The sequence below is a fragment of the Erythrolamprus reginae genome, chromosome 3, assembly GCF_031021105.1.
Source record: "Erythrolamprus reginae isolate rEryReg1 chromosome 3, rEryReg1.hap1, whole genome shotgun sequence".
NCBI classification, from domain to species: domain Eukaryota; kingdom Metazoa; phylum Chordata; class Lepidosauria; order Squamata; family Dipsadidae; genus Erythrolamprus; species Erythrolamprus reginae.
In genome coordinates, this window is record NC_091952.1 from 199,265,045 (window position 1) to 199,278,401 (window position 13,357).

The following is a 13,357-nucleotide window of genomic DNA, read 5'->3' on the forward strand; positions in this document are numbered from 1 at the left end:
ACAAGGCAAAGGTTGCAGGTTCAAGTCCCAGTGGGTATGGTTAGCTGATGAGGCCAAAATAAGGCCGAAATAGATCTATCCTAGTCTCCCTTAATTTTCAAATTCAGCTTAAACATGTGACACATACAGATAGAATTGTCGGCTATCAATAAAATTAACTGCCTTGGAAATGGCCCTCGGTTGGGCTGAGAGGCAAAAAAGGAGCTGTGATGTTCCTTCAATATACCAGGGTGATTCGACACAAAATGTAACCCTTCCCTGGTACAGAGCTGAAGGGATTGGATACTGTAGCCTAGAGGATAATTCTCTGCCTTACAAGGCAAAGGTTGCAGGTTCAAGTCCCAGTGGGTATGGCTAGCTGATGAGGCCAAAATAAGGCCGAAATAGATCTATCCTAGTCTCCCTTAATTTTCAAATTCAGCTTAAACATGTGACATATACAGATAGAATTGTCGGCTATCAATAAAATTAACTGCCTTGGAAATGGCCCTCGGTTGGGCTGAGAGGCAAAAAAGGAGCTGTGATGTTCCTTCAATATACCAGGGTGATTCGACACAAAATGTAACCCTTCCCTGGTACAGAGCTGAAGGGATTGGATACTGTAGCCTAGAGGATAATTCTCTGCCTTACAAGGCAAAGGTTGCAGGTTCAAGTCCCAGTGGATATGGCTAGCTGATGAGGCCAAAATAAGGCCGAAATAGATCTATCCTAGTCTCCCTTAATTTTCAAATTCAGCTTAAACATGTGACATATATATATATATATATATATATACACATACATACAATAAATGTCAAGTTCCCAATAACAACTTCATAATTTCATTTAACATTTTAATTAAATTATAAGATAAAATAAGATACAAAATACAAAAGGAAACAGGAGAACGGTGGGGAGGAAGAGGGGGAAGACAACTTCAACTCACTGGGCTCCAATCTTCTTTGGTTCAATGCTTGGGGGGAGGGGAAGGAAGCAGTTTTTTAAAAGCTTTCTTGAGGTGTGTTGTTATTTCGTTGAAGCTTCCCTTGCTGGGAAACCCCACCTCCGGACTTCCGTTGCCAGCAAAAGCGCCCGTCTTGGCGCTGGTGGGATTCCCCTGCTAGGATTCCCCTGCAGCATCGCAAAATCCGGAGGTGGGGTTTCCCATGGAGGGGAGCCTCAGGGGAATCCAACCAATGTGAAAACGGGCGCTTCGGCTTGCAAAAGGGGTGAATTTTGGGCTTGCGCGCATTAATCGCTTTTCCATTGGTTTCTATGGGAAACATTGTTTCGTCTTACGAACTTTTCACCTTATGAACCTAGGACAAGACTGTATATTAAAAAAGGAAGAGATAATATGTACTGAATAAATTCATAAAAGTGATGTAAGAAATAGGATAAAATAGATCATAAAATAGATATTTATGTATAGAAGAACATATAGAAGGAATAGATAGAGAAAAGATTGATAAATATTTACAGTATATGCATCTGAAATTTTGTGAAGTGATCTTAAGCTAAGAACTAAGATTCCTATCATTGTATGATGGTATGTTATGTCATGTTTTTGTGTATATAAAATAATAATAAAAAAAATAGATATATTGAATGTTTGTGAAACTAAATGAAAAAGGAGTGTAGGCATCCTGTCCAATCTGGCAAAGTAGAATAAAAAACAACATGCATTAAAGTGTAGGTTGAATCATAAATAAATTTTATACATATACACTGGTTAATTCAAAAAGTTATTTTAGATATTTTTTTTAAAGTACAAAGATCTAAGATAAAAAAGAAAACTTGGAGAAAGCAAAGGATAGGAAGAAATGTGCAGAAAATAGTTAAGAAGAAAAAAGAATAGAAAGATAGAAAAAGTGTGTCTTCTGATTCTCTTTGATATATAGTTTTTTTTTTAAATGACATCAAATTCTTACTCCAAGCTTAACATTGTTTACATTATTTCTATGTCCCATATGATACCAATCACCAAATCCCAAAATCAGCTTTTGATATCTTTCAGTTTCCTACAAAAATTCTCACAGTGGTTGCTTTTCTGATTTTCAGCATAAACAAGCACAACGAAAAATTGGTGCACCTAAAAATCAAACTAGATACATAGTGAAACATGGCTTGTTCTTTCTTGTGGGGAATTTTGGGAAATGGCACTGTCATTTAGAACAATTGTCTTCCTAGTCTTCCAGCTCAGTGCTAGCTGACAGAAGCACTTCAGGCAAAGATGTTTAGGAAGCAATCCAAGCAACATTTAATGTGGATAAGCATTAGAAACTGAACTGTGGGCAAAGCAATAAATTCCCCTCTAGAGACGCACACACATGCATGAGATTAGCAGAAGAAACATTTCCAAAGGCAACATAATCAAGTTAAATGACCAATTAGAATTGGGAACAAACAGAGAACCAATAAGAGACTATTCCTCATCAACATGTACCAATCAGAAATCAATTAGCTAAAGGCCAATTAGAAGTCAAAGATACTTTGACATCTAATTGGCCTTTATTTAATTGGCCTAATTGGCCAATCCAGGCATTGATCACAAAGAGGGATCAATGCCTGGAACTCACTACCTGACTGTTGTTTCTTCCCCTAACCCCAAGATTTTCAACCTTAAATTATCTAATGTTGACCTCTTCCCTTTTCTAAAAGGTCCGTAAGGGGCGTGCATAAGCGCACTGTTGTGCCTACCGTCCCTGTCCTTCTGTCCTATTATCTTTTTTATCACCTCTTTACACTTTGTTATGTTAATATAAACTGTAATTGTATACTTGTATGACAAATAAATAAATAATAAAATACTGAGCTGTAAAAACAAAAGCCCAGTCAGTGCCTACCACTCTGAAGAATGCCAGTCACATATCTTGCAATTTTAGTACAAAAGATTGAAATTGAAGATTGAAAAAAAATGAAGTTACCTGAAGTCTAGGTAACATTCAGTTCTGCAATCCATTTGGACATTATATAGCAATGTTTGTCGATCTCTGCCAACTGTAAGATGTGTGGATTTCAACTTTCAGAATTCTCACTGTGGATCTGAGGAATTCTGGGAGATGAGGTTCATACATCTTAGAGTTGCTAAGGTTCAGAAAGTCTGTTCCGTACCACAAAATATTGTGTCACAAAATGACATAAAACTGGCAGGAGTAGCCAACTCTTCAGAAGATAGGCTCAAGATGCAGAAAGATCTTGACAGACTTTAACACGGGGCGCTATCTAACAAAATGAAATTCAATGGTGAAAAAAGTAAGGTTCTACATTTAGGCAAGAAAAACAAAATGCACAGGAACAGTATATGTGGTACATTGCTCAACAGTGGTAACTGTGAGAGTAGACAACCATTTAAATATGAGCCAGCAGTGTTCAGCAGCTACCAAAAAAAAAGCCAAAATAGTTCTCGGCTGCATTAACAGAGGTATAGAATCAAGATCATGTGAAGTGTTAATACCACTGTATACAGTGATCCCTCGGTTAGCGCGGGGGTTACGTTCCAAGACCTCCCGCGCTAACCGATTTCCGCGTTATACTGGATGCGGAAGTAAAAACACCATCTGCGCATGCGCGCCCTTTGTTCCATGGCCGCACATGCGCAGAAGGTGGAGCGACGCAAGTTCGGAGGCTGGCAATGCAATGGTGATTTTTCCGGGCTCCTCGCCGCTACCCACAGGGCAGCGCTGGCGGCAATGGCAATGGCAACCCTCCCTCCTTCCCTCCTTCCCTTCTCTCCCTCCCTCCTTCCCTCCTTCCTTCCTCTCACCGGCTTTCTTGGGGCAGCGCTGGCGGCAATGGCAATGGCAACCCTCCCTCCTTCCCTTCTCTCCCTCCCTCCTTCCTTCCCTCCTTCCCTTCTCTCCCTCCCTCCTTCCCTCCTTCCTTCCTCTCACCGGCTTTCTTGGGGCAGCGCTTTTTTTTGCGTTTGCAACGATTGGTCGAGATTTTGGCCAATCAGCAATCAGTATGACGTCATCGGGCGGGAAAAACCGTGGTGTAGGAAAAAAACCGCGGACTTATTTTTTAATTAATATTTTTTGAAAAACCGCGTTGCAGCGTTTCGCGCTAATCGAGAACGCGCAAATCGAGGGATCACTGTAATGCCTTGGTAAGGCCACACTTGGAATGCTGAATTCAGTTTTGGTCTCCACAATGTAAAAAGGATGTTGAGACTCTAGAAAGAGTGCAGAGAAGAGCGACAAACATGATTAGGGGACTGGAGGCTAAAACAGATGAAGACCGGTTGCAGGAACTGGGTATGTCTAGTTTAATGGGGGGAAAAGGACTAGGAGAGACATGATAGCAGTGCTCCAATATCTCAGGGGTTCCCACAAAGAAGAGGGAGTCAAACTATTCTCCAAAGTACCTGAGGGTAGAATAAGGAGCAATGATGGAAACTAAACAAGGAGAGAAGCAGCTTAGAACTAAGGAGAAATTTCCTGATAGAACAATTAATCAGTGGAAACGTTTGACTCCAGAAGTTGTGAATGTTTTAACACTGGAAGTTTTAAAGAAGATATTGGATAACCATTTGTCTGAAGTAGTGTAGGGTTTCCTGCCCAAGCAGGGGGTTGGACTAGAAGACCTCCAAGGTCCCTTTCAACTCTGTTGTTGTTGTTGTTGTCCCTTTCAACTCTGTTGTTGTTGTTGTTGTCCCTTTCAACTCTGTTGTTGTTGTTGTTGTTGTTGTTAGTAGTAGTAGTAGTCCCTAAACCCTGGAAAAGAGAAAAACCTCTTGGGCAGAAGCTTACCTTTTCTAACTTAACTATTTCATGGAAAGCAAAAAATAAGAATAAAAATTCACCCTTTCCTTTCTTGAGTCAGCTACTGTGTGCAAGTTAGAGCCCTATCATTTCGCTCATTAACAAACAGAAAGTACTTTATGGGTTTGTTTGTTTTTTGTGGTCACTTTATACATGGATCAATTAATGGATAGTATTAGCTATGTCTTTGTGAAAAAACAAAACAAAAGTATATGTTGCTGCAGGGTGAATAAGCTATTTCACTTAGTTTTTATACTATATTGCACAGAATGGATCCATAATGCACCTCCTTATTAAGAAACATGGCTTAAAATGAAAGACTAAATACTGTTAATTAGTAATTCATAAAAGTAAATACTGTTAATTAACAGTTTGCCAGTATATAAAATGTTTGTCTCAGTTAAATCACCGTAAAAAGAAGCCAAATAACTAGTAGTTGAGAGAATAAAGAAGAGCTTTCTTCCACTTCTACAAACTTAACAAAATAATAATAATAAATCATTTTTTTTATTTATTTATTTATTTATTTATTTATTGGATTTGTATGCCGCCCCTCTCCGGAGACTCGGGGCGGCTAACAGCAATAATAAGACAGCATATAAAAATAATCCAATACTAAAAACAATTAAAAACCCATTATTATAAAAACCAAACATACATACAGACATACCATGCATAAAATTGTAAAGGCCTAGGAGGAAAGAGTATCTCAATTCCCCCATGCCTAGCGGCAGAGGTGGGTTTTAAGTAGCTTATGAAAGGCAAGGAGGGTGGGGGCAATTCTAATCTCTGGGGGGAGTTGGTTCCAGAGGGCTGGGGCCACCACAGAGAAGGCTCTTCCGCTGGGGTCCTGCCAAGCGGCATTGTTTAGTTGACGGGACCCGGGGAAGACCCACTCTGTGGGATCTAACTGGTCTCTGGGATTCGTGCAACAGAAGGCGGTCCCTGAGATAATCTGGTCCGGTACCATGAAGGGCTTTATAAGTCATAACCAACACTTTACTTTCCTATGCTTAGGGAATGTACATAAAATGTCTTCAAAATTTCAGTGCCCGGGTTGCTGATTTCTAAGTAGAGCCTATAATTAAGTGAAATAGAAGCAAGCCGGTCATTGATTTTGCTTCTGCATTATAAATCTAGAATGCTATTGTCCAGAAAGCTGAAACAAAAGTATAGGAAGAGGAAATCAAATACCATACACTTTTTAAAGATCATCCTATACAAGTCTCTGAAAATGCTACAAAACTCCCTTAGCAAAGAACAATTTGATTGTCAATTTATGAATATAAAGCCAATACAACAAGATTTTCCAATGAAAATTATTCATTCTTTATTCTTGTTGTAATTTAGTAGTACAGTATAGGTGTGTGCATCAACATTCTAATTGTCCATTTATTCGCTAGTGAATTATGCTTAGAAATGTACTGGCAAGACAAGGCACAGAATGTGTGTGATCCATTCAACATAACTAATAAATGACAAGATGAGCCTAACTGGTCAGCTCATTCTAAATTATGTCAGATGAGATGTTTGCAATCATCCTGTCATATTTGACAAAATGATACTGGTTTGAGGAAATTAAAAAAAAGAGGAAACAGAATTTTTTTCACTGCTTCTGGTTTTCTTCACTGCCAGTTCACAGCTTGACGCACCACACAAGTGCGTGCAGCATGCACAGTGCTACAAAAAGCCCACCTGTGCATGCACAGAAGCAAAAAAACCCCACTTCTGAATCTGCGCAGAAGCAAAAAAAAATATGGTGGTGTCTATGGCACCGCCGAGAGAGTTGGTTTGTGGGCATGGCAGGCCTGGATCGCTGCCGATTCTAGTGATCCAGGCTGCCAAGTTCCAAAGAACTGACCTGAACTGAAAGGATCCTTTTCCTTTTCCTTTCCTTTTCTTTCCCAAACAGAAAGATGGCATCTTTTGAGCAGTACAGAAACTGAATGTGTAGAAGCAACTTTATTTACCTGAGATAGTTTTGCTTGTTGCAAAACTAACAAGGTGCAACTAACAAGCTGGATATTATCAAGGCAGCAATTCCAGGAAAGGGAATAAAGTTCACAGTTGTGCCTACCAGTCTTGCCCTTAGGGTTGTGGCAGGAAAGCAGTTGATTATCTATCTGATAATTGCTAGTAGCATGCAGTAAGTGGCAATGACTAGCTAGGCATTGTGTAGGTATAAGTTTACAAGTTTAGCATTCCCTGCCATAAAATTGCTTGGCTAATCTTTGGGGTCAGTCTCACCATATTTCCCACCTGTAAAAAAGCTATGTTTTCCCATATGCTCAGTCTCTTGCTTATATAATACTATACCTGTGCATCCTGTACATGGGTTGCCTTGCAACTGTCATCACTCCTTGGATTACTTACAGCATCAAAGTCCAACATTAGCTGGAAGATGTTGTTGAAAGTTGAAGAAAGTTCGGGCGTGACCCAAATCGTTCTTTCTTTCCTTTTCTTTCTTTTCTGCAGTCTCAAGCAATAAGCTGCTGGGACCTATTTTTAAAATAATAATAATGATGATGATGATGATATTATTATTATTATTATTATTATTATTATTATTATTATTAATTAGATTTGTATGTCGCCCCTCTCCCGAAGACTCGGAGTGGCAATAATAATAATAATAATAATAATAATAATAATAATAATAACAACAACAACACAGCAAACGAGATCACTATGCTGGATTTCGTATTTCATCACCAGTCGGGCGCTTCCCAAGCACCTTTTGCAATTGACAGATGGAGATTTTGTCAATTCCGATGATTTTCAAATGTCCGCTGAGATCCTTTGGCACTGCGCCCAGCGTGCCAAATACCACTGGGATCACTTTCACTGGCTTATGCCAGAGTCGTTGCAATAATAATAATAATAATAATAATAATAATAATAATAATAATAATAATAATAATTTATTAGACTCCGAAAACTCTTGTTTGTTCGTTCGTTTTCTTTCCCTCTCCTTGCAACTGAAGTATCCTACTATACGTGGGAAATTCGAGGCCACCTACTTTTAATATCGAGGATGCACCACCTTTGTTGCATCCAAGAGATAAAGTCGCTTTTATTTTACACGAGGAACTGTTCTCCAGTTGCACCATCGCAGATGCCATATTTTTTTTGGTCTGCTCCTCAACATCTCTTTCAAAAAGTTACCAGCTGCTTTCAAGATCAAAAGGCTCTCGGATCCGGTTCTATTCCCGCTAGCTACGTGGAGGGATCCGTGACCCTCTCCTCTTTTAGTTCCTCCCGTCGTCCTGAGCCAAACGAAGGCAGGGCTGCTTCTGCCTTATCCTCGGAATCCCTTTCATTCCCTCCCGCAAAAAAAAAAAAGCCAAAAAAAAAAAAAAAAAAAAAAGCAGCAGCCTCCAAATTGCGCACACCAGAGAGGGCGGGGGGAAAGCGAGTGGGATCCGACGAAGCCACCAATAGGGAGAGGGCTTTGGAGAGCGGGGGCGTGGCTTAGCAGGCTCCGGGTAGGTCCGTCGGGCTGTTTTTTTCCCCCAAAGCGAAGCCAGCTTTGCCGCTCTGCAGGTGGCGAAGGTTCGGAGTCGGAGCTCGCCGCGCAGGGGTCGCCAAAGCGCTCCGCGGACCGGGTTCCCTTTACAGCTGGGTTCTACTTAGCGGCACTTTTCCTCCGGGAAAGGCGGGATTGGGGCGTCGGGCTCCCCCCCCCCCCCCCCAAACAGCTCGCAGGTGAGCCGCTTCGCTTCCGCGCCTCGTTATTTGAAAGCGGGCTCCGCGGCTGGAAAAAAAAAGGGAGGGGGGAGGAGAGCAAAAGGGACCTGAGGAGATTCCGCGTGCCTTGGCCAATGGAAGCGGGGCTGGAAGGATGCGCCGCGAAAAACCGCTGTCCCGTCCTTGGCTTTGAGGTCAGTCTAAGGGGGAAAAAGGACTCTCGCCCTGAGGTGGCTGCCTTGGCAAGAACGGTAGCCGTTCCGCCAACGGAGTTATAAATGCCAGCCGCCGTTTCTTCTGTGCTGGAGCGCCCGGAGATCCGCCTTGGGCCAGTTTTTTTCCCAACGGGATCCTCGGCTTTGGCCTCTTGCGCTAAAAAAACAAAACCAAACCAAATCTCCGTCGATCTCTCTCCCACGCTCTATTTACAGGGTCGCTCCGTGAGTGCGTAACCCTTACGAAGTACCAGCACCTGCCGGCTTGGAGGATTTATTATTATTATTATTACCTTTTCTAAGCTTCGGTTCGACCGCCCGTCACCTTAGGGACCCGTCGCCCCGTCTCGGCTTGCTCTCCTCTCTTGCCGGATTCTTATTAAGAGAAAGAAAGAAAGAGAGCCGTGCGGATCCGGAATTGAACAGCTTAGGAACTTCGCTCGCTCGCCCACCTGCCCGCCCACCCCCAGACTTAATTTTGCCAGCCCGTATATAGAAACCAATTGACGGCACAACTTTTGCGGGGTGTGTGTGTGTGTGGAGCTGATTGATCCTTAAATCAAAGCAGGAGAAGGAAAATCCTTTTTAAGTCCGGGTAAAAAGGATAAGGATCCTTTCTGTCTTCCTATTTATGCTTTTATTGATTGATTGATTGATTGATTGATCGATTGATTGATTGATTGATTTTGTCCATTACACAATGAGGGTTTTAGTGGGTATACACATAGTAAAATACATAATGAAGGTTATAGAGGATACACTCATAGTAAAAATATTTCTAAGAAAGAATAGAAGAGAAGATATAGGAATAAAACATATCAAATAAAGAATAGAATACAATAGAATTTTATTGGCCAAGTGTGATTGGACACACAAGGTATTTGTCTTGGTGCAGATGCTCTCATCGTACATAAAAGAAAAAGATACTACATTTGTCAAGAATCATGTGGTACAACACTTAATGATTGTCATAGGGGTCAAATAAGCAATGAAGAAACAATCAATATTAATAAAAATCTTAGGATACAAGCAACAAGTTACAGTCATATAGTCCTAAGTGGGAGGAAAAGGATGATATATATCAATGAAGGAATAGAAGAAGAGATATAGGGATAGGAAAAAAGTATAGGAGATATAGGAGAGCAATAGGACAGGGGACAGAAGTCACTCTAGTGCACTTATGCATCCCCTTACTGACCTCTTAGGAATCTGGATAGGTCAACCATAGATAATCTAAGGGTAAAGTGTTGTGGGGTTGGGGATGACACCATGGAGTCCGGTAATGAGTTACACGCTTCAACAACTTGGTTACTGAAGTCGTATTTTTTACAGTCAAGTTTGGAGCGGTCAATATTAAGTTTAAATCTGTTGTGTGCTCTTGTGTTGTTGTGAGTGAAGCTGAAGTAGTCGCCGACAGGCACGACGTTGCAGCATATAATCTTATGGGCAATACTTAGATCATGTTTAAGGTGTCTTAGTTCTAAGCTTTCTAGGCCCAGGATTGAAAGTCTAGATCATGTTTAAGGCGTCTTAGTTCTAAGCTTTCTAGGCCCAGGATTGAAAGTCTAGTCTCGTAGGGTATTCTTTCTTCCATAGATCACAAATAATGCCATTCCTGCCCCCCAACCCCAACAAGTGGGAAAACTGCTTGTTGCTCACTTTTTTCCAAAACAAAATCCATATTGTCTAGAGCAGTTTTTCCCAACCATGGCAACTTGAAGATATCTGGACTTCAACTCCCAGAATTACCCAGCCAGCATTGGGTGTTGAAGTCCAAATATCTTCAAGTTGCCAAGGTTGGGAAACACTGGCCTAGAGCACCTAGAGTGCTTAGGGCAGTGATGGCAAACTTATGGCACGGATGCCACAGGTGGCACTTGGAGCCATATCTGTTGGCACGCAAGCCGTTGCCCTAGTTCAGCTCCAACGTGTGTGTATGTGCTGGCCAGCTGATTTTTGGCTCGCACAGAGGCTCGGGGAGGGGTGTATTTGATTTCCAAGGCGCTTCTGGGGGGATCGTGGAGGGTGTTTTTACCCTTCCCCACCTCCAGGAAAGCCTTTAGAGCCTGGGAGGGCAAAACATGAGCCCACTGGGTCCAGCAGAAGTTGTGAAACAGGCCATTTCTGGCCTCCAGAAGTCCTCCGGGGTATGGGGAAGGCGTTTTCACCTTCCCCAGGCATTGAATTATGGGTGTGGGCAGTTGCGCATACGTGATAGCATGCGAGCATGTTCTTTTGGCACCCAAGTAAAAAAAGGTTAGCCGTCACTGCCCTAGGGAGTTGGGCGGCATGCAAATTTAAATCAATCAATCAATAAGCAAGCAAGTAAGCAACATTACAAACTAAAAAATACTGTACAATATAAGAAGCAATTGTAGGTAGCTAAAAATTATTAAGAGTATCAGCTTTCTTTCTCTTTATCCCCTATTATCCCTCTCCATACCCCATTGTTCTACCTCCTTTTCCTATACCTTGAATTCATGTGCTCCTATGAGAACTATCAACCTTTCTCGTTTTCTCTTATCAGACTATGTAAGGGGGCAGAAAAAGCTAGTGTAACGTGAGGTCCAGGTTATATGTTGTCATTTTTACACTCCCATTCAAAGCAGAGGGCTACTTTTATCTCTCAGCAGTGTTTTTAATCTCTGGGTTTGTCTCTCTTAGAATGGGAGAGATTGATACTGCCTCGAATATGCAGCAGCTGCAATATTACAGTGCAATAGCACTGAGAGGGGTGGGGAAAACATGTAACAGATACTGCAGGGAGAATGGAAAGACAACACAAATAGGGAGAATAAATTTAATAAACAATCATATATGTAATGTTGCTAGTTATACTTGTTATCAGAAAGTTGAGTATATTTTTTCTTAAACGACTTCATAATAAATATTCTGTAGTGTTTATAATTAAGAGCGGCTTGATTGACTGTATGATTAACGACAAAGCTGTAACATCTGGATATGCCAATTTTTTCCCCTAAGCATTAAATAACAAAGCTTACATTTTACCAAATATCATGGTAATCCTTTAAAAAACACGTGACTTTTTCAGGATGAAAAGATTGATGTTGTTTTTGCCTGCTTCCCTTGTCTTGTAATCTTCACAACACAACACTGTATAGTAGTATTCTATGATAGCCTTTCCTCTTACATTACTGAAATTTAAATAAATTTATTTTCAGTAAATGAACCATAAGAGCAAAGTTTACTTTATGATGCTTATAAATATGCACATATGCATCCTTCCCATGAAGCTTTATGAATCAATTTAAATAATGAACCTCCAAATTTTTAATTAACACTTTCATATTCAAGGAAACCCTGAAGAGATTACAATAAAGAGAATAACCACTATGTATTATATTTGCCCTTAACAACCCCTTTCATCTTGCCTATTATAAATAAGAATCAAAATAAGAATACATTGGATAAATATTAACTGATAAACAACAATTTCCCTGTCTTTTGCTGGGAGGGAACATAAACTCTCAAGGACCTGCTTTATCTCCAAGAGTAATTAAAATTCTTTTTTTAGTCAGCTCACTCCAAGCTCTTTTAAAGGTTGAACTTTTTCCAATAAGGTTTATCTTTCTTTCTGCTGAACGTAGTTGTTTCACACATCACTTGTGCTTTCCCTGCGGTTCAGTGACATTGTAGGATTTTATGCTTAAACTAATTGCTGATTGTCCAAGCTGTTGCTATGCTAAGATGATGAAACCTTGGGTTCTAATCACATTTGGGCTGTTGCGTTTCATTGGATAATAGAAACAAGGGGACTAGCAAGTAAAAAGTTAACTGGGCAATTTAATTTCAGACATTCAATGGGATGAGCTGGGATCCTGTCATTTCTAAAGGCCAAAATCCAGATTGGATAAGGGTCATAGCCCATTATTGATGACTAATGGTCACAGTATAAACATAAAGGCTGCATCAGCAAATTCAATATACTATGTGTTTTGCAGGTATCAGGAAAGTTCTGGAGATTTCACAAACAACTGATTGCAGTTGTGTACACTGTTGAATTTGTAATATGTAATTAGATACCGATTGTGATTAATGGGAACAATTTGTTCATTCTGTTTCTGAAGCATTAAGAATATGAACTCTGATACATTTTGCAAAGTTCATTTTCTTATCTTTCTTCCAATGTGGAGTGGTGATGGGAATTGAATTCTCGGAAAGGGGCGGCATACAAATCCAATTAAATAAATAAATAAATAAATATCCATTTTAATTTTCTATTGGTGGTCTTATTTAACTGTCACGTGTAATATCATTCTTCTAAGAAGCTCATAGTGGAATTTTAGGGTTGGCCTACTTTACTGTTGGAAGAGCCTAGGGAGATTACTTAGGTTGAAAGAACAGAACTATCAGGTTCACCAGATAAAGGCTATTATTGCTAGCACTCTCTATTATGCTGTAATACTGATGAAACGGGCTTTTTCAACCCAATCGTAACTCTGTTCTGTACTTGCTATAGTTAGGCTTATTAACAGTCTCCCATAGGAAACAACTCTGAGTGACTTTTTTTGAACTTAAATTCCACTACAAGGTAGGGAGGACAGAGGAATTGAGAAATGGTCTGGGAAATCTGTGATCAATGTGTACAAATATTTAGAGGCGGGGGCTTTTGTGTGTGAGAGAATCAGTTTTTGATGCCTGATGATTGCTTGGACAAGTCTCCCTGGATTTCTTGGCAATTTGGGGGGAACG

The 13,357-nt window shown here is 40.5% G+C and overlaps 1 protein-coding gene across 1 annotated transcript in view; it reads left to right on the top strand.

Moving 5' to 3' along the window:
* Positions 1-8,184: 8,184 nt before the first annotated feature.
* EPB41L3 (erythrocyte membrane protein band 4.1 like 3) overlaps positions 8,185-13,357 on the top strand; it is a 157,886-nt gene continuing 152,713 nt past the window's right edge. The window contains exon 1 of the mRNA XM_070747579.1: positions 8,185-8,447. The gene's annotated coding sequence lies outside the window, so the exon portion shown is untranslated. The remainder of the gene's footprint in view (positions 8,448-13,357) is intronic.